Source organism: Sander lucioperca, chromosome 1 (assembly GCF_008315115.2).
Source record: "Sander lucioperca isolate FBNREF2018 chromosome 1, SLUC_FBN_1.2, whole genome shotgun sequence".
Lineage (NCBI taxonomy): Eukaryota > Metazoa > Chordata > Actinopteri > Perciformes > Percidae > Sander > Sander lucioperca.
In genome coordinates this window covers 11,198,544-11,219,223 of record NC_050173.1, presented here as the reverse complement: position 1 = coordinate 11,219,223, position 20,680 = coordinate 11,198,544, and the positions used below count along the sequence as shown (strand labels likewise).

Here is a 20,680-nt window from a genome sequence, read left to right as displayed (position 1 = left end):
CAACCCCCTTCTTGTGTTGTGTTGCTGCTAATTTGCATACATCCTGTGTGTGTGTTGTGTGTGCTGTTACGGGCGGCTAAGCCAACCGGGCTTGTTAAACAACAAAACACCACTGCTAAAGGTTAACTCAGCCGCTAACACTAATCCCCCTGTCTCCTTGTCCCTACGTCCCCTAATTCTAAAGGGGTTGTGTGCGGTGTCAAGCTCAACTTAACCAAAGCTGCATGGTGTCACGGTCGGAAAATGGCTGTTGGCCCCAGTACCCTCTTGTAGTCGACAGCAAACAGCTTCCTCATGAGCTGTTCCAGCTTCGTCTCACACTGGGGTTGGCCAGCCCCAGCATTTCCTCATTGTGTTCGTTCAGGTTGTTTTAAAAAGGTGTATTTACATTCGCCCTCATGTCACATGTCAGTATTTTCCTATCATTTCACTTCTCAAAAAGACATTAAACTGATATCATATCAACAAACAGCTACTCAAAAGACGAGGCCGTAACAGTGCGTATACACACTCTTGCATGTGTTGCGAGCACAACATCAACATGCAGCAGCGCGATCAGTGTGTCCTTGCAATCCTTCCTTCATCCCTCCATCTCTCACAGCGTGCCCTCTCTCCTCCAATCTCTCACAACTTCACTCATCTGCAGACACTGTCACTCCGGGCCAAGCCTGGGTGGATGTTTGAATGGCGGGATGGATGGATGGAGAGATGGATGGATGGATGGATGGATGGATGGATGGGAGCAGGGGTAGGGAGATAGACAGAGGAGGGTGGTAGGGGGATGATGGAGTTCTCCCAAGACGATGCGGAGACAACCAACAAGGCGAGGTGGAAATGATAAATGTCACCCAAGATAACTACACTGATGTGTGAGCATGTGAACCCTTATGCTCGTGCTCCCACTCATCTTATCATCCCTCCTCTGTGCCTTTGTACTTCCCCTCGCCTTCCCCGATATCGGTATCTCGCTCTATTATTGTTCGTTTGTGCTGTGCAAACATTTGTTCCTTTCTATGTCATTATCTATCACTCTCGCTCCTCTCTTATGTATTGCTCTCAGATTCTTTTTAAATAGTTCCCCTCTCCCTTTTTATTGATATTTACTGTGATTCAAAAAGCATGTTGATTTTCAGGTAAAGACAGTTCTTTAGAATTCTAGGTTACATTTAAAGGAAGCTCTCTACTGGACTCTATGGGTAATTCTCTCCTCCAATTCCGAGCACACAATGTAAAAATAATTCCAAAACTATAAATCCTATCTTGTGTTGACTTCGGGTCACATTGACCCATTTTAAATTTTTGTTTTATATCAGAAAATATGGGATGTAGAAATAAGCGCTGAAAATGTGTAGAAGAAAAATTTTAAATTTTAAAACGTTGGAAAAAGCAAAAACAAACTGTTTTTTTCAAGGTTGAAGGGAAGACAACACAAGGGTTATTTAGGACATTCTGTTATTCATTTAGAAGATTTTACCCACCACACAAAATAAACAGCTCCCTCTACCCTCCTCCTAAACCCGTCCCTACAACCTAATAACTCAAATAATTATTCACTTCTTACACTGCACTGTAACTTTAATTCTTGTAGTTCTATCTTATTCTATTTTAGCCTGTTTTATTTTCATGACTGATTTTCATGTTTTTAAATGTTCTATAGAAATAAAGTTACCTTGCCTTGCCTTACAAACTCGTAATTTACGTAATTCAGTTGGTACACTAAAACGTACCAAGTTTGGCACCCAACCATACTGGGTAGAAACACGGCCTAATCTTGCAGGGGTCAAAGTACAGGCAAAAGACACCCGACACACACACACATCAATTTTCACCAGTCCTGGGTCGTTCCAGTGAGCACAGAGCCTGAAAAGGAGCCTGACATGTACAAGAGATATTAACGTATTAACCGTATTAACGAACAGGGCGTAGACTACGACGTTGCATACATGAGTTCCCGATGCTCACCTTACCCACAGCGGGAGGGTCTCTTCCAGCCTGCCTGTAGGCTGCAGAGATGCACTGACAAAGCCATCCCGCAAGGTGCTTTTTGGACAGGGCTCTCCCGAGCACACAATCTCCGAAGCACACAAACAGCTGTTCAGTGCATCTGATGGAGGCCATGCATTCCACATAACATGCTAACGCATGAGCTCGGCAAAGCAGATGCAATTTTGCTTCCCTGACCCCGCATGGGGTGGACGACAAAAAGCATCTAACTCTTGACCTGAAAGAACTCCTCAAATTCTTGGGAACAAAGAAGGGATTCAGTCTGAGAGCAACAAACAACCGGTGTGCACTGACAGGGCAGTCAGTCACACACCCTCTTAGCTGAGGTCAGTGCAAGCAGCAAACCTGCCTTGAATGGCAACGCCTTAAGAGAGGAGCGCTCCAGAGGCTCAAGGGGATCACTCCCCAAGGCCTCAAGCACCAATGGCAGTCCCCATTGCGGAGAAGAGACACAGACCCTGTTGGGAAGACAGACACCTCCTGCTTCCGTAATAGGTCCTGCAACTGAAGAGATAGCTGTAAGAAATTCTAAAAGAACGATCGTGATCGTTTGATTTCTGAGGAGGAAGGAGAAAGGCTTGGGTCCAATTGAAAGTTAAGCAAAAGGTTTAATAAACAACATGATGAAAAATGACATGACAAAAGCAAATGTTACACTGCAGCTGACAGTGGACTGAAAACATGCATCTCCGTTCTGGAGTCACATCAATCAGTCATGTGACAATGACAAAACAATACACTGCAAGCAGCGGACATACAGACATGCTTCCTTGTGAGGTCACAGTCTCCAGTCCGAACAATACAAAACAATACATCAATAAAACACTGCCAGCAGTGGACTGCAAAACATGCCTCCCCTTCGGGAGAACATCAAGACAGTCCTGAATCCTTCCCAGGATCACCCATTTATTCCCTACACCTGGGTGGTTCCTCAAATTAAATCCCTCCGTATTGGTCAGATATCTTCAAAAGAAAAGGTGTTCCTAATCCATGTGTCTTGTGGCCACACCCGGCCACAGGATTTTACCAAGTCAGTGTCAATTGTTTCCAAACTACAGGAATACTCATTCTTTGTCTGGCCCAACAGGGGATGGCTCTCAAAGTTGATTAAACAATAGGTCTTCTAGAGCTTCTACCTTTATGCTAAATAACAGACGTGATTAATTCAATTCTTTAGAAGTTAGGGTTGGGGTGAGGATTAGGCTTAATCAGCATTGAAACAATCATTTTCAGCTTAGTTTCAGTGTCACTCAGTCTCACAGCAATTTACATTAAATAAGTTACATTTTTGACCTAAAAGTATATTGCTCTAAAATATCACCAATGTTTTAACTTTTTAACTTCAACATAGCCCAGTCTCAGTGACCTGTCCATCCATTCTGTTAACACACAGTTGCTTCGCCACTCACTGTAAAACTGTGTTAAGGGACGAGCGGGCAGCTGCGGGGCGGCAGCTAAAAAGCTGGGATATCCTTTCTCAGCCCTCTCCGCCGCCTGTCCCTCCATAAAAAGTAGACTGGCCCATATGGGGGGGCGACATGGAAAGGGCGTTTGTAAAAGATGCAGCAGCTGACATCATGTCACTGTGATTAATCCCTCTCTTGTGAGGAGACCTGTTAGGGAGAAATAGGCACATGTGAGCCCCCTCCACTCTGAGTTAAGCCAGTGAAAGTTATATTATTTCCTGTTGGAGAATAATGCAACCAGACTTCTCACAGCTCACACAGAGGGACAGTTGTGCGCGCCGCTCTACATGGAAGCGACAGCCACAACAGGGTTAGTTATGTTACTCAAAGCCGCTATACTAGGTGAGATGTGTTTTCTAACAAACATCCTGCCGAGCATAGCGTTCACGAATGGACACAGCACAGCACCCTGCTATGATTGCTTACACCAGCGGGAGAAAAACAGTGAGTCCCTGCCACACATGACGAGGGCCAAAGATGGCCAGAGACATCACACATCGCGGCTGCAAGACCCTGAATCAGATCTGATCAGCGGTCCAAAACGCCAAACATACCAAGATTATTAGCAGCTGCAGCCAGTTGCACTCTTATCTGTCTCTCTATCACGCGGCAAAGGTAGGTTAGGTCAGGCACATCCTGATTGGTCGGCTACGTTTATGCAAAGTTCAGTGGGTCAATGCGTGGTCGAGATTGGAGGAGAGTATAACCATAGAGACAGAGTGCATTTAATTCCCACCCATGTCGGAGCGAAAAAGAACTCTCCGCTCTCCATTGAATTGTATTGCGTAAAGGTGCCTTCTTGTCATTTCCGTCTGCTAGCAAACAACAGAAAAATGCCTAAAAGCTGCTGTGTGGTGATATTCAATACTAGAAATGTAAAGAACCCATAACTTAAGTTTTTATAAGCTGCCGAACCGAAAAACTGAGCTTTTATGAAGACAACAGTGGATACAGACGTGAGGAATTAGTAGGAAGAATGGGGAGACTGTGGGATCCTGACATCACCACATAGCAGCTTTTATGCATTTTTCTGTTATTTGCTAGCAGACTAAATTGACGTGAAGGCACCTTCACACCTTCAAGTCCATGGAGTTGTTTTCAGGGTGCGAACTACTGGGGAGCTAAGGGGAGCTCGGTTCCCCTTAATAAGACACGGGCTCCCCTGAAAACGTGATTTGTGAAATATTTGGGTGGGGGGGTTCTCTAAAAATATTAACAGTGTGTCATTTTGACGTGCAATTTCAGTTTTGTGTAATGTGATCATCGTGGATTGTTATGTGTAAAATTGCAAAAATATCATTGACGGCAATTTAAACCTAATTCACTAAAGGTGCTATTCTTGTCATGAGCATCAAGGCGTGGCGGCACTGCGGTGCAAATTCAACTCATGTTTAGTACATGTTAACACAAAGATTCGTAGAAAAAATATAAATGTTGGAGGCCATTAATCGGCGCGCAAAGTCCTTTAAATCTATTCTGCAGTTAGCATCATATAGCCATGGCAAAAAGAAAACAAGGCAGTTTAATTCATTTTGGTTTTACTAAGAAATTGTGTAGTGATGACGTTAATAGCACGACTGATTCACCTGCTGCAAGCAAGAAGAAACAGGGTGCAACGCAAGAAGAAGCTGAAGAAATAATGTCCTCTCTGGCTGAAGATGGAGGTGCTAACAGCTCGTCAGAGGCCGGTCACGATCCTAACCCCTCTTGTTCCTCTCTCCCGTTAAATTGGAACAGCCAGCAGTGGAGAGACTGGAAGAGCCGATATACATGGCTGTTTGTTAACCCTTGTGTCGTCTTTACCCTTAAGAGAGATTGGCACACTTGGCCATTGGCTGCATCCTTTGTTTTCAGGCTGGAGGCAATTCCAGGTGCAACTCCCAATACACTTTTGTTTGCAGAGTAAAGTTGAAGCTTAAATGGAACATGTTGTTTCCCCTGCAGGGAGATCACAAACTAAAACCTAAGTGTTGCTCCTCCAAAAGGCCTCAGGCAATACTGCCCTACAAAACAAAAAGGCAGTAACTGCATTTTTGGTCAAAAATGAGTTATTATCATTTTCATGACATTCAAGGCATCCTTTGTTATGTGACAAAACATCTTATCTCAAATGTGTGTCGTTTTGGAGAAAAATGGTCGTTTGTACAGTAACTGCAAAAAGCCCTAGTGAAACAAAGCACGAGTACAGTAACTGCAAAATAGGGGTAAAATATCAAATTAAATATGAGGATTGATATGTACAAAGAATAAGCTAATATAAAGTAACAAAAACAGCCACATGTCCAATAATCTACCTACAACTACTTAGCTGGATGACAGGATAACTTTAAAGTCATTTTTCTCAGTTCTGCACTCTGCGTAGTTACTGCCTTTTTGCTTTGTAGGGCAGAATAGTGTAACTACAGTCTGCACACAGTGGACACACAGCACTTTGTTCAAATGCTAACACGCTGCTGGTAAAACGGTTAAGGATGGAAGCTTGGGGTGCGTCGCTTAGGCCTAATTGAACGGAGGAATTATGGTATTCTTCAGTAGCCTGAGTAACTTTTGTAATGGCAAAAATTACATTTAAGCATGAATCTTAATATTCTTGTTCTATTTCTTTCTCTGTTTCTCTCACAATGCTGAAAGGGAGTTTATCTCATTCCCACATGTAGATTGCGTACACGAAGTCTGGGACGAATGCGTACAGCCTTTGTTTAGACCGATAAAGGTACAAGGTCACAGTAAACTATCTCTATGTGCAGATTCAGTTCTCCCATGCCAGTGGAGATGTAACCAGGGGGTGAAAGTTGTACAGGAGGGAGAGACGAAGTGGCTCCACTGTGTCCCTTGTGCTTTAGATTACCACACTTTAACCGTTGTTCATGTGAAATCTCAAAGACAGCCTGATGCTTTGTTTATAGACTATGTGGGTGGCTGCTTGCTGTTTGACCTATCAATTCCTGTCGATAAAGTATAATAGGGTAAATCCTGTATATTGCATACACTTGTAGCTGTTATGTATCTTTGTAAGTCAATGTAAGTCGCAAGCGCACAAAAAGTGGGCTCCCCCAAAGGCCACGGTATAGTTTGAACACTGGTTGTTTTCCCCTCTGGTGGGCGTGGCTTTCAGAGAGTATGACGCAATGCGCTTTGTCTCTATAGACAATGAAATTGATTAATGGGGTTGAATAACCAGGTTTCTGAAGTAGTAACTGTGTGCAGCATGGCATGTGCAAACAGCAAACCTATACTTCATGTGTAGACAGCTGTGGGATGCATATAGATACACAGGATTTGGTTTGACTTGTTTCTCCTTGGCAAGAGCAGACAAACCTGCTACCTATTTTAATCCACTGATTGAGTAGTAATAAAGTCACAGTATACAGTTACAGTAACGTAGCATAACATTTGGTGCACAGCACGTATGGATTCACTTTGATTAGTTTTTAGACCCCTAAGTTTTACAGTATCCTGTGAACTACTAAAATATTTTTTTTTAAATGAATTGACAGAAATTGAGACAATGTTTGATTATACATTAAAGTGAAATAAGGATTATTCTGATTGTCATTATTATGAAAGTTTATGAATGAAACAATTACTATGCAAAAGGAGTCACCCCTTGTTGTGTTTCCATTTGTCAATTTTTGAGTCAACGAGAGAGAGAGAGAGAGAGAGAGAGAGAGAGAGAGAGAGAGAGAGAGAGAGAGGAGCTTTTGGCAGAAAAGCCATTGCACTTTGATTGCTTGCTTTACATCATGTCTTGTAACTCAACCATCAACCACATCAAGGAAAACTCGACAAATATATTAGGACATACGAAGGAAAAGCAACACTCCTAATCACAGACAGAAAACAAATACATGAAATCAGATCATCACAAATGCTTATGAAGACCGACAAATGTAATATAAGTTTAGAGTAACTTATTCATCGTAATTTAAATCCATGAGGGACATCAGAATTACAACATCAGTTACTTGCATTGCAACCATTTGCTGACAAATTGTCAAAACATTAAGGATCCCAGTGATGCTACAGGTTATTAAAGGCTGTGTTTTAATATGGCTTTTACAGACTTACAGATGTAGCACAGGAAAGTAGCTGGTTCCCCTCCAAAAAGTAGCAGCACTCTACAAAAAACTGGACGAATGCTGAAAATCAGGTGAACCAAAGTTAGACTACACTGCCAACATCTCAACATTCTGCAGTGATTTTACGCAAATATTTCCCAAAATTACTTGTTTATTTTAAAGTATGTTGTCAAAAGTAGAGACGATATATGATAAATCATCACAAGCATACATTGAAACAAAAATGCTGTTGACATCAACCATACAAACAGTATATACTCATCACATTAAAAAATGTCTGAATAAAAGAAAAGTGTAAGGATGGATTGACATTTGGTATTAAAACACCAATTGTTTTAGAGTCTTCACAAACAAAAAGTTAACACTGTCCTTTATATTGTTTCCCTCCAAAAAAAAATCCTTTTGTGCCATACACTTGCTGACATGCTTTGAAAAGTCATGTTTACATGACACTGCACATCCAGATTGGACTCAAATAACATCTGAGAAACTTTCGCTTCTCTGATAGGGGGCTGTCAGCATGTCGGGTGCCGGTGCAGCCCCTTTCAGGGTCTTGTGGGAACCCCTCCAATCAGTGTGTGCAATGTCATCGTCCCACAGAGTTGACGTCTCCGTGTCGCTCACCCACTGGGGATCACCGGCGTAGTGACAGGGCTGGACCAAAAGGGGGCGTGTACTGTAGGCTTGTAAGTTTCTGATGGGGAAATGGGACGTGTAGTCCTCATTGCAGAGAGAGAACAGTGATAGAAATGACATAGATTAGATTTGATTCATTTAAGACATTAACAAATATTTAACTCCTAATAATGTATGGAAAACTGCATCACAGATTTTGTCCGCTACAATACTACTATGTACTGGGCAGTATGAAATAGTTAGTAAAAGACATCTCAGCAATTTTTTCCAAGACTCTTAAGGTCCATCCCTTTACTATAATGCCAAAAGAAAACCTCTGCAACAGAGAAGGATGCTTTATGTCATTACTATTCCCAATACTCTTAAGAAACATGTACTACAGAAGTTAGGAGATATCATCAGGTGGTTTGTGCAAATTATTTTACCCATGTGTTCCACCCCTGTGCTGTTTTTAGAGACAGCAAATATTAATTTCTATCAGATCTAAATCCTGTAGAAGCTGCAATTTAATCTTCCCAACTACACGTCTGGGTTCACATTTTAGCTGGTTAGTCATCACTTAATCTACCACAGTCTTTCCAAAACACCCAGTATGTTCCCTTGCCTGAATTTTCTTTTTTTGTGTGTCATTTTAACCAGATTCAGTAGAATGTGTTTGTGTTTCATGGCCTTAATGCTGCTTGAGATGCATTTCCACCCTGCCTAAAAGTATCTGGAGCGAACAGTTTGGATGTGACCATGGCTAACAGTTGGTGACAGTAGCTGTGGCTCACAAGCCATGCTGTTTTGTCAGCATGTGAGAAACCTGGCCAGCCAGCAACAAAGCACTGAACCTCTCCCTCACCTTTACCTTCTCTTTCTTATCTATCTCTCTGCCTGTTTGTATATCTATATCTGTTATATATCCACTACTCTATAATGATTTAACTTCAGCTTCTAGAAACACACTCATGTGTAGGCTACATTGTACTTGGATAGATGGACTATAATGAATAATAAATGTTCTGGGTGAAATCATAAGAAAACCCTCACATCCTGCTGTAAAACAAGTGTGGTGCTGTCCATGGTGCTGAAACAAGAAACTCATGTAGCAATTTGCTTCTCAGCCCAAGCATCTATCCATCCCTCTATATATCTATCTATCTATCTATCTATCTATCTATCTATCTATCTATCTATCTATTTTCTAACAAGCAGAACAACCAACTTCTCAATTGCCTGCATGACTCAACAAGCAGATGTATCCGTAAAACCAATGTAAAAATCCAACATAAGCATGAGTGAAATAGAGCAGAAGAGAAAACCTTGTTTCTTACAGTAAAGTGAATATTCTTACTTTCAGAGATAAGAGGAATCTCCGGGTCACATCTAGGGTAGTGGTGGCTCCTTGGAGCTCAGGTATCGACCTCTGCTGGTTGTAGTTTGTCTCGACCTCAGTCACTGAATAATGAGACCAATAGCAAAAAAGCGCCCAAACTTGAGTCCAAATTAACCCATCCACCCAGTTCCATCGACCGCTTGTCTGGAGTTGTTTGAACAGTAAAGACTGCTTTACCAACGCCGCCCGCAAAATAACACACTCCTACGCAAACATCATCATCAGCCTCAGCAGCATGTGTGTTGGAGGAGGAGACGGGGTAATGGAAAATCTCGACATCTCCATTTCAACAATCAGTTTTCCACCGTCCGAGGAGGTCGAGGTCAGATATTGTTGTGGTGCTGCTCCGGGTTCCGCGGCCAATCGACGCGGGGTTTTTCCCCTCCTCCTTCCCTTTCTATCCTCTCTATCAATTAATCTATCTCCTCTCTTCCTCCAGTGGGTTTCTCTCTCGGCGCCCCATGTTTGGCGTAAAGCAAGCCGGTCAGTCGCTCTCTGGCTACAAAGTGTTTGCCGCTGGCTGGTTCCAGGGAATATAGGCTCCAGCTGTATATTTGATGCACGGTGGCTGCAGGATTTCCGTAGGTTATATTTGCTAAATCCTGCAGAGCGACGTCCGGGGCTGAGCGGAGACGAGTCAAATGCGCTTCGAATAAGAGGTGCCTGCAGACCCAGTGAGTGAATGCAACCCGGAGTCTGCAGCCTGAGAGATGGCGCTTTGGGCTATAGAGAGAATAGACAGGGGGGACAAATGCTGGATGAACTTCCTTTTGACTTCCAAGAAGTCAGTCAGTGTGCGTTTGGTGGGACTTAAATGCATGCAAGGGTGCTGGATTTTTAGTAGATGGATGTAGCTGGACATTTTCATTACACCAAAAACTAATTTCATAAGAGCTCTAAGCTACAGTATACAGACTACCACAAATACATCTACACTGAATATAATGACTTCACCATCGAGATCACTATGTTCTAACAGTACACTGGAAACGAGAGGCTGGTGCAGCATTTAGAGAGGATTCATTAAGCTTACAAACTTAGATTTGCAGCAGTTCATCGCCCAAGCTATATGCATATGTGACAGCCAACTCTATGAAGATAATTAAAATATTACACCTGTCCTCTGCCCAAGGTTCAGCCAAGGTGGAAAAACAAACTGTACTTCTGTCTGGAACAAAATGTTCGTTAAATCCATTAGGATGACAGACACAACTGTCCTGAACTGAAGGATCATTTCTCTCTTTTAGTACCTCCCTCTGTCTTTTGTCCTTTCACTCTGTCTCTGTTTCAGGACATATAAGGAATCCATTCATGGCTGTAAGTGTCTTTCCTCTAGCTCCCTTTAATGTGATCCATGTGCCTTTCTTTGTGCCATAGTATTTCCCTCTTGTCAACCTCTGAATACAACTGTTTCCCCATCCCTCTCTCTTTTCTCCTTTCTGACTCTTCATCTATCGTTACCTCTAATGACCCAATCTACCCCGACAACCTCTCGCAAGTTTCATGTAAGAGAAATGAGAAGCAGGGTGCGAACTATGGGGGAGCTAAGGGGAGCTCGGCTATGGGGTGCCGTTTGTAAAGCGGCTCACGCTGAAAATAACAGCAACATTTTGTCACATTTAGCTTCAAACAATGTTTAAAAAACTGGTATGAATTTTTGAGGGTCACTTTTTTGCACATTTACAACAATATTTGTCAACTTAGAGATATTTTAAATAGTTAAATCCAAATATTAAATGTTACACCTAAATGTTAAATCTAAATGCTAAATCTAACTCTAAATGTTAAATCTAAGTCTAAATATTAAATTTAAATCTAAATCTAAATGTTAAATCTAAATGTTAAATCTAAATCTAAATGCTAAATCTAAATCGAATTGTTAAATCTAAATATTAAATCTAAATCTAAATGTTAAATCTAAATCTAAATGCTAAATCTAAATCTAATTGTTAAATCTAAATATTAAATCTAAATATAAATCTAAATGTTAAATCTAAATCTAAATGTTGAATCTAAATGTTAAATGTTAAATCTAAATGTTTCGGGTGAAACTAAATATTTAACTAATATGCAAATTCAAAATGCCAGTAACCGGAAGTACCAAAATAATAGCTTGAGGAGGTCAGTGTGTGTTTATAGTGTCAAATAACGAATAAAAACCATCTCATCCGGGGAAATGGACTCTTGGACATGGATTATCGTGATAATAACTACCTAAAATAATAAACACGTTTGGAGAAACTGTATTTGAAGAGTACTTTGAGTTTTTAGTGTCACTTTTATGAAGGGTGCGGGACTTATGACCTGTAGCCACAGCGCAACAGCCCCGCCCACAGTGGGTTCCGGAAGTAAATATACAATGCAATTTCTCCATTGACAGTTGCAGTATAAGCCATAAAATCGTAACCGTCGATGGTAGACTTAAAACCAGCTTGCCGACATGACTAAGCGATTGTATATGCTCATATAGACGCCAAAAATCATGGGACACTAACCTTGTTTAGAGATAAATGTCTTTTATTCGCGATGTCTTGGATAAGTACTTCATTACCCACAATCCTGAACAATCCCACAATCCCACGGTGATGCCTCTGATTGGTGGAACTCATGCTGGTGATGAGGTGGGGAGGGGGAGCTGCCTGCACGATCCGTCACGAGGATTTACGACACTGCACGAATCACGATCAGTTCCACGCTTCTGACGTTAGCATCCACCGGGAAGCTAATGTTAGTTTAGCTAACAGCTAATTCGGCTAACCGCTAGGTGACAGCTTGATTCAGTCTAAAATAACGTTAACTCAAACTTAACACTGGGTAAAGCCGGCTACATAAGCCGTTATATATGTTAACGGTTATTTTCAGGTTTTATTTTGAGAGTCTTTTAAAGTTATTACATGCTGTCTCAGCTAGCGGTTAGCCGAATTAGCTGTTAGCTAAACTAACGTTTGCTTCCTTTGTTCAGTGGTGTGCGGTGGTTTATGGGATGAGTAGTTCCTTCACTCTGAGATGACGATATGTACACAGTGTTGTACCTTTGACTTTTTTTGAATTTTCTGTTCGTTTTTTCACTCGAAATGATACGTTGTATGCAGGGTCCAAAATTAACTTTTTTGTCCACCAGCCAAATGACTAGCGAATGTTCCGAGTTTACCAGCCACACAATAGATAACCAGTGCTATTTGGCTGGTGAGTGAAGCAAATCTACCAGCCCCTTGCATACTTTACCAGCATTTGGCTAGTGGATGGTGCTAATTTTGGACCCTGGTTGTATGTTTATGAGTCACGTCCCATCTGGTTAGCCTAAGGCATGGTCTAAAACTTTTTATATACGGATTTTTCCAGACGTCTATGGGAAAAATGAACGGGAATTTTACTTCCGGAACCCAAGGTCTGTCGGACGAGGGGCGGGACTGTTAAGGTCTGATCTGTCATGTTCGCTTGCATAAAAGCCAGCAAGAGCCTATCCCCGACCAGGTACGGTACTGTCGGCCATGGTCGCTCTGCGAAAATGTCCAACGAATCGGCGTTAGCCGAGAACATCGGCAGAGCCATCCTGGCGGCTATACAACATTTTTCAACAGCGACAGCAACCGCCTCAGGGCCATCACAGGCCACCTCGGTAAGTATGTTTTCCAAATCACGTAGCACTGGATTCTTGTCAAGGCTAACTTAACTAAACTAGCTAACGGTAGCCAGTAGAGATTTGCTGATTTTGTAGCTGGTATTCTCAAACCAAGCTACTCCGTACTGGGGAGCAACAGAAGAACTAAGGAGGAGTTGATGGTGGTCAAATTTAGGGAGTTTCTCCAATGTGTTGAAAGAAAGTATGTATTTGTAATTCAGTATATTATACAATAAGGCAATTCAAGAAATTTACAGATTAATTTTATTCTTTACAACTCACAAAGTTGTGCCTATTTAATGTGTATGTACCACACACAAGAATACAGTTGTTATTAGAGGTCGACCGATAGTGGATTTTACCGATACTGATAGCTAAGTTGGGCCGTATTTGCCGATAACCGATTAATCGACCGATAGTATTTAGAATTGATACTGGATAAAAACAAACATGACACTCCAGTAAAACGGTGCTGAACTTTATTATAACAATGAAAAAACTGTATTGAACCATGAAAACATGCTAAATGAAATAAATATATAAATATAAATAGATATTGAAGTCAATAAAAGACATTCATTCAAACTGAAACAAAAAGTAATAAATAACAAATAAAAACAGTTAAACTCAACATGTAACTGTTTAACTGTACAGCAATGCTACACAAGCATGTGTGTTGTCTAAAACAGTTCTCCTACATATTTGGAGTCATCCAGTGCAAAAATAAACATAATGAGCATTATAATTCATATAAAGGACAAACTATTTACATTTCTTCAAAAAAGGCCCATGCCAAATCTCAAAACAGTGACGCCATTCTTCTCTGTAGAACGGTTTAGAACGGTAACAGACGATCTCTGACCTGGAGGGATCTATCTTTCCCACTTTATACTCATTGTTCTCGCTTGGATGCCCATATAAGGCGTAATGTGTGACGGACCTGCCTTCCCATTGGTTGAAAACATAAACAAAGGCATCATGGGACATTCCCTTGTCGGTAGCACCTACTGTCTATGGGTAGCACGGAGTTAGCGGCAGAAATGACCGAAAACGTGATGAATTATGGACATCAAGTGGATAAATCTTGGATGTAACAGTTTGGATTTAATGCTCAACAACCCCGAAAAAAGGCACAAGTTCCAGGCTGGATAGAAAATCACCTGTAGAGGCTAGAAAGACACCAAAGACACCCCCGTGACGGCTAACTCGTTAGCTTTTAGCTGCAGCAATCAGTAAGTCTCTACTGTTATTAAATTATCTAAATATGAATCAGAGGTGCCGTTTGGGATCGTGGACGATCCTTTAGGGTTCTGATTCTGACATTTGGGTCGGACTTGCGTTTATTTTTGTCAGTGTTTTAACCGCTTGAGGTAAGTTAGCCTACTACTAATGTTTAGCATCATCTCAGCCTCAAAAGCAAATATACTGTTGTGCTGTTCTTTCTCTACTAATGCAGCATCTGTCATGATGAATTTTGTCATGATATGACAAAATTAACTGTATACATACCTTTTTGCTGTCGATGCTTTAAACGCGCATCTGATGTCAGCCTTCTCCGCACAGCATGTGCTCTCCATGCAGCACGCAGTAACACGTGTCGAAAATAAGCAACACAAGGCATCAGTGATTTTTTTTTTCATTTCGCCTCTGTAATGTATGATGCCAGCAGACCCTTCTCAGCTCTTGCACACTGTGTAATGAATGACAGCGCGCGCTTCTCAGCCGCTCCAGCAACGGACGCAACCAGGAAAAACTATCGGTATGGATTTTTGCCGATAACGATAGTTCCACCAATCAACTATAAACCGATGAATCGGTCGACCTCTAATTCCTGAAGACTTTGAGTCCTGGTCACATCCTGGCGTTTGCTACAGGGAGCAGCAAAGTCCCAGCCATTGGTTTTCATCCAACTCCTAAATTAATATTTATTCATGATGAAAACAAACATCTTCCCATTGCACACACTTGTGCAAATGAGCTTCACCTTTTTGTGAACACAACAACAATGGCTGATGATGATGATGAATTTAACTACTGCTTCCTAGTAGCACTAATGAATGGATCTTTATTCAGCATCATTTTAAACAACGAGACGTTTAACAGCTACCATTAAAAGTAAAAGGCTTATTTTTTGCAAGCACAACTGGAGCATAAGTGTACTGTCCTAGTTTTGATTTTTACTGTACATCTACTACTAATTTACTGAAATCAGTTAATTTGTAAAAGAACCCCTGCAGTGTAATACACCACTGTTTAGTGCAGGGCTCCCCATGTTTGTCAAACCAGGCTGCTGTGGTGTTCTGTGTACCCTCTGCCCCCCTCATGGTAACAACCCTAAAACTTTACAATACAGCCCAGTTGTTGATTGTGTCCATGTGTAAGTGTATTTCATAGAGGACATAGTTTGTCCATATTATAAAGCAGTGGTTTCAATTGCAGTACATAAGAAAGCTGAAAAAGATAATATTATAGCTTGTGTTTTCCCATCTTGCTCCACATTCTTTGCCCTGTTTTTTTTAATCTTGTCAAATTTTCTGATCAGAGCTCCTTTGTAATACAAATGCAACATTGTGATGTACACATTATGTGAACACATCTATCACTTCCTGATTTCTGTAAATCAACAACCAGCCATATTCAATCAGTATAGCCTAATGAAAAATAATAATAAAAAAAAAAAAATTCAGTAGCTGTACTTGAACAAGAGTGTGCAACAGTAGCCCCTTTGAGTTCATTATAGTTTAAGGACTAAGGTTTGGCTATACGTATTGGTATAAAAGGATTGCTAGAGCTATCGGCTCTGATTTCCATGTGGTTTCTGTGGTTTTTGATTGTTAAAAACTCTATTCTATGTTTGTGGATGTTAATTACAAAAAATGTTTACCTCTGTGAGGACTGTATCTGACCCTTCTTTATACTGTAAGATGTTGTACTGTATGATTGGAAGGATATGGAATCAGTCATCAAAGTAATAAATCACTAATGTAGTTACTTTAACCTTGTGATGTGTGTGTGTGTGTGTGTGTGTGTGTGTGTGTTTTTTAACAATGATGGTTGATGAATTTAGCTACCAGTTTTTTATACTGAAACAGTAGTGAAGGAATAAACTATGTACATTTACTTAAGTAAGGTACTTACGTAGAAATTTGAAGTACTTTTCAGATTACAACTTTTAATTCCCCTCCTCACCATTGAAAGCCATGTATATTCAGATTTATTGATGTTGAATGTTTTGTGATAAACTGAAGAATGTATTTGTACATGTGTTGAAAAAAATCCTATTCCTACTCCTCAAGCACTTTACAAAACCTTTTGGATTAGCTGCAAAATGCATCGTCACAAAGCTGAAAACTGTTTTTTTCTTACCTTATGAACAGCCATCTTCTCAGAGATACATAATAAAGATACAATAGTTATGTATGTAATGTATAAGATATAATAAAACACTGACAGGTATCGTTTTACTTCACTGAGTAGTTTTACTTTGCATATTTTTAGGTACTTTAAAAATCAGGAATAATGTACTGCAATGTAGTGGAAGACAGTTATGTATCAATACATCTGTAGAGCCCTGAAAAGTATTTCACTGTTCTTTCACATAACAGGAGTCTGGCCCCGGTGTGTTATTGTAGGTGGTGGGAGCCTGAAGAGACATTAGCAAAATATTAGCAACATTATATTTCATGTGTTTTTAATGTTTATATGCCCAGTAGTCAAAAACCAGGGTTGAGATTGGCAAAGGACAAAAAAGCAGGAAAATGTAGAAACAAAGAGATACATTTTATGTTTTTTTTACAGTATGCACTCTGGTACCTTATTCACATTAAATTAAATGTCTTTATCATTGTGACTGCCTCTGTCCTCCATCAACATTACTCTCTCTCTAGCCAAGCAGAGAACAGGTTTATCTTGTGAATAAAGGCCAGCAGGTAAGCCAAGGTGAGATGTCTGACTGAGGACAGAGGCAGATTTCCATTTGAACAACAATTTACAGTGTCATTTGTGGGCCTGAGGGGTGATAAGTAGCCTCCGTTAGCTAGCTGATCTACTGCAAGAATTTTTTAAGGAAATGTGAATATAGCCTTCATTCCATTTCATATTGCCTTTGTATTATATTTTATGTATTTTCTTTTATTATTTATGTATTATTATTTTTTTTATTTTTATTTTTTTTAAATTATGTATTAAATGCCCTTTTTTAAATGTTATATATATATTTCAATTTTATTATTATTATTATTATTATTATTATTATTATTATTATTATTTATTATACATATATTTTACTTTATTAAGTAGGGTTGTAATGTTCCCTGGTTAGAAATGATTATTTTTGTGTATGATGCCGAATTGTTCAAATACTACATGTTTGTAAAGTTTTGCAAATAAAAAAAAAAAAAAAAAAGTAGCCTCCGTTAGCTGTAACGCTAAATTATATAATGCATGCTTTGCTGCTCAGAACATCTTCACATAATCTTGAACTCACATTTACACACCTTGTTTTTCAGCTCATGAGTTCATCCCACTGCGTCACTTACTGGTGTGAGTTTTACTGTTTTGAATATGACATACAGGAGTTAACCTCTACATTCTCATCTTACACATCCCACTCCTCTGTTATGGTGTGGTGGCCATTTCAGTAGATTTACTTACTAACATTGTTGTGGAAACACAATATTATGGAAACTAAATGCACACTTCATGCATTACTGCATTACTTCAAATACTAAGTTACTCCTCTAGTAAACTAGTTCTCATATGAAATAAAACAATAAAACATTGAGACCATTCAGCAAAGGACGCTGGGATATAACCAATTCAACACTGGTTGCTATGGACTTGTCACTATCGTCATTGTATATTTTAGCACAAAGGTAAAGCTGCTGAAGCTGAACATTATATTCCAAAACACATATGTTTATTTTTAAAGTTTTTAAGTTACATTGTAACAATTTAACAATTCGCCCTTATGAAATCCAATCGCAGCACGGCTGTTTTGGAACGCAATAGACAGACGCTTAAATTCAACTAAAATGTAACAGTGAGCAATCAGTGTTGGACCTACAGTCTGTTGAGATGCCTCTCCAAACGCAGAAACCAAGCGCAGTCACACCATAAAACGTTAAGACACGTTGAGAAAAAAGATCCGTATTTTGCCGTAAAAAACACGAAAAAAAAGTAATCCACAGCGATCAGTAGATCCACAAACAGAGTCACGGTGTATCCAGCAAGGTCTATACGAGCATCACATACGAGGCCTCTCCACTTCGCCGTTTAAACAAAGTGGAATAAACGTATAAAAGTCCAAATCTACACAAAACCCGCAATCAATTACATGGCATTTAGGAAACCTTTATTGCAAGGTTGGCACGGCAAGATGTCCAGACTAATGCAACAGTAATTTTCGTTTTTTTGCGTCCTGCTGCTCCCATCGTCAGCCAGGTAATATTTTTTTTTACCAAAGCAGTATATGAAATCAGATGTATTACCTATCACCATTTAGTTGTTTTGTGTTATTTAAGATATTTATTTAATATCTGGTCATGCCAGATGTAATTATTCCACTAATTTTTTAAACAATGCAATTACCCGTTTCAGCCACCAGGGGGCAGTGCTCCTCCTGCTCCCCCAGCAAACTCCGCGTGTGCGGTCAGACCATCTGCTAGGGGGCCGAGACTGAGAGCTACATGGATAAATATGCACCAAACAAGCCACTTTGAAATTTTGCTCTTTTCATGAATAAAAAAGTTGGGTGACTCTCCCCACCCAGACTAAAAGATGTTGGATGACCCTCCCCTCAGCAAAATATAAAAAGACATGACCCTCCCCTATTTTCCTCCGGTGGTCCATTCCATAAATACCGAACGGTCCCTTAGTTAAATATTTAGTTTCACCCGAAACATTTAGATTTAACATTTAACATTTAGATTTAGATTTAGATTTAAATTTAACATTTAAATTTAGATTTAGATTTAACATTTAATATTTAGGTGTAACATTTAATATTTGGATTTAACTATTTAAAATATCTCTAAGTTGACAAATATTGTTGTAAATGTGCAAAAAAGTGACCCTCAAAAATTCATACCGGTTTTTTAAACATTGTTTGAAGCTAAATGTGACAAAATGTTGCTGTTATTTTCAGCGTGAACTGCTTTACAAACGGCACCCCATAATGGGCTCCCCTGAAAACGTGATTTGTGAAATTTTGTTCTCTAAAAATATTAACAGTGTGTCATTTTGACGTGCAATTTCAGTTTTGTGTAATGTGATCATCGTGGATTGTTATGTATAAAATTGCAAAAATATCATTGACGGCGATTTAAACCTAATTCACTAAAGATGCTATTCTTGTCATGAGCATCAAGGCGTGGCGGCACTGCGGTGCAAATTCAACTCATGTTTAGTACATGTTAGCACAAATATTCGTAGAAAAAATATAAATGTTGGAGGCCATTAATCGGCGCGCAAAGTCCTTTAAATCTATTCTGCAGTTAGCATCATATAGCCATGGCAAAAAGAAAACAAGGCAGTTCAATTCATTTTGGTTTTACTAAGAAATTGTGTAGCGATGACGTTAATAGCACAACTGATTCACCTGCTGCAAGCCCTGTCAGCACACCTCCCTCCCAATGCAAGAAGAAGCTGAAGAAATAATGTCCTCACTGGCTGAAGATGGAGGTGCTAACAGCTCGGTCACGATCCTAACCCCTCTTGCTCCTCTCTCCCGTTAAACTGGAACAGCCAGCAGTGGAGAGACTGGAAGAGCCGATATACATGGCTGTTTGTTAACCCTTGTGTCGTCTTTACCCTTAAGAGAGATTGGCACACTTGGCCATTGGCTGCATCCTTTGTTTTCAGGCTGGAGGCAATTCCAGGTGCAACTCCCAATACACTTTTGTTTGCAGAGTAAAGTTAAAGCTTAAATGGAACATGTTGTTTCCCCTGCAGGGAGATCACAAACTAAAACCTAAGTGTTGCTCCTCCAAAAGGCCTCAGGCAATAGTGTAACTACAGTCCGCACACACTGTGGACAAACAGCACTTTGTTCAAATGCTAACACGCTGCTGGCAAAACGGTTAAGGATGGAAGCTTGGGGTGCGTCGCTTAGGCCTAATTCAACAGAGGAATTATGGTATTCTTCGGTAGCCTGAGTAACTTTAACCGTTGTTCATGTGAAATCTCAAAGACAGCCTGATGCTTTGTTTATAGACTATGTGGGTGGCTGCTTGCTGTTTGACCTATCAATTCCTGTCGATAAAGTATAATAGGGTAAATCCTGTACATTGCATACACTTGTAGCTGTTATGTATCTTTGTAAGTCAGTGTAAGTCACAAGCGCACAAAAAGTGGGCTCCCCCAAAGGCCACGGTATAGTTTGAACACTGGTTGTTTTCCCCTCCGGTGGGCGTGGCTTTCAGAGAGTATGACGCAATGCACTTTGTCTCTATAGACAATGAAATTGATTAATGGGGTTGAATAACCAGGTTTCTGA

The 20,680-nt window shown here is 40.2% G+C and overlaps 2 long non-coding RNA genes across 3 annotated transcripts; both read right to left on the bottom strand.

Annotated features, from left to right (window-relative positions):
- Positions 1-4,631: 4,631 nt before the first annotated feature.
- LOC116034956 lies at positions 4,632-20,396 on the bottom strand. Its single transcript, XR_004101248.2, has 3 exons — positions 20,263-20,396; positions 16,773-16,776; positions 4,632-5,056 (listed from the first exon to the last, which is right to left on the bottom strand). It is a non-coding gene; the product is annotated as an uncharacterized LOC116034956 (long non-coding RNA).
- Positions 6,899-9,672, bottom strand: LOC118494069. Of its 2 annotated transcripts, none has more exons than XR_004896131.1 (2): positions 9,522-9,672; positions 6,899-8,269 (listed from the first exon to the last, which is right to left on the bottom strand). It is a non-coding gene; the product is annotated as an uncharacterized LOC118494069 (long non-coding RNA). The 2 variants fall into 2 exon arrangements; XR_004896129.1 differs by having other exon boundaries at positions 6,899-8,243.
- Positions 20,397-20,680: the final 284 nt, after the last annotated feature.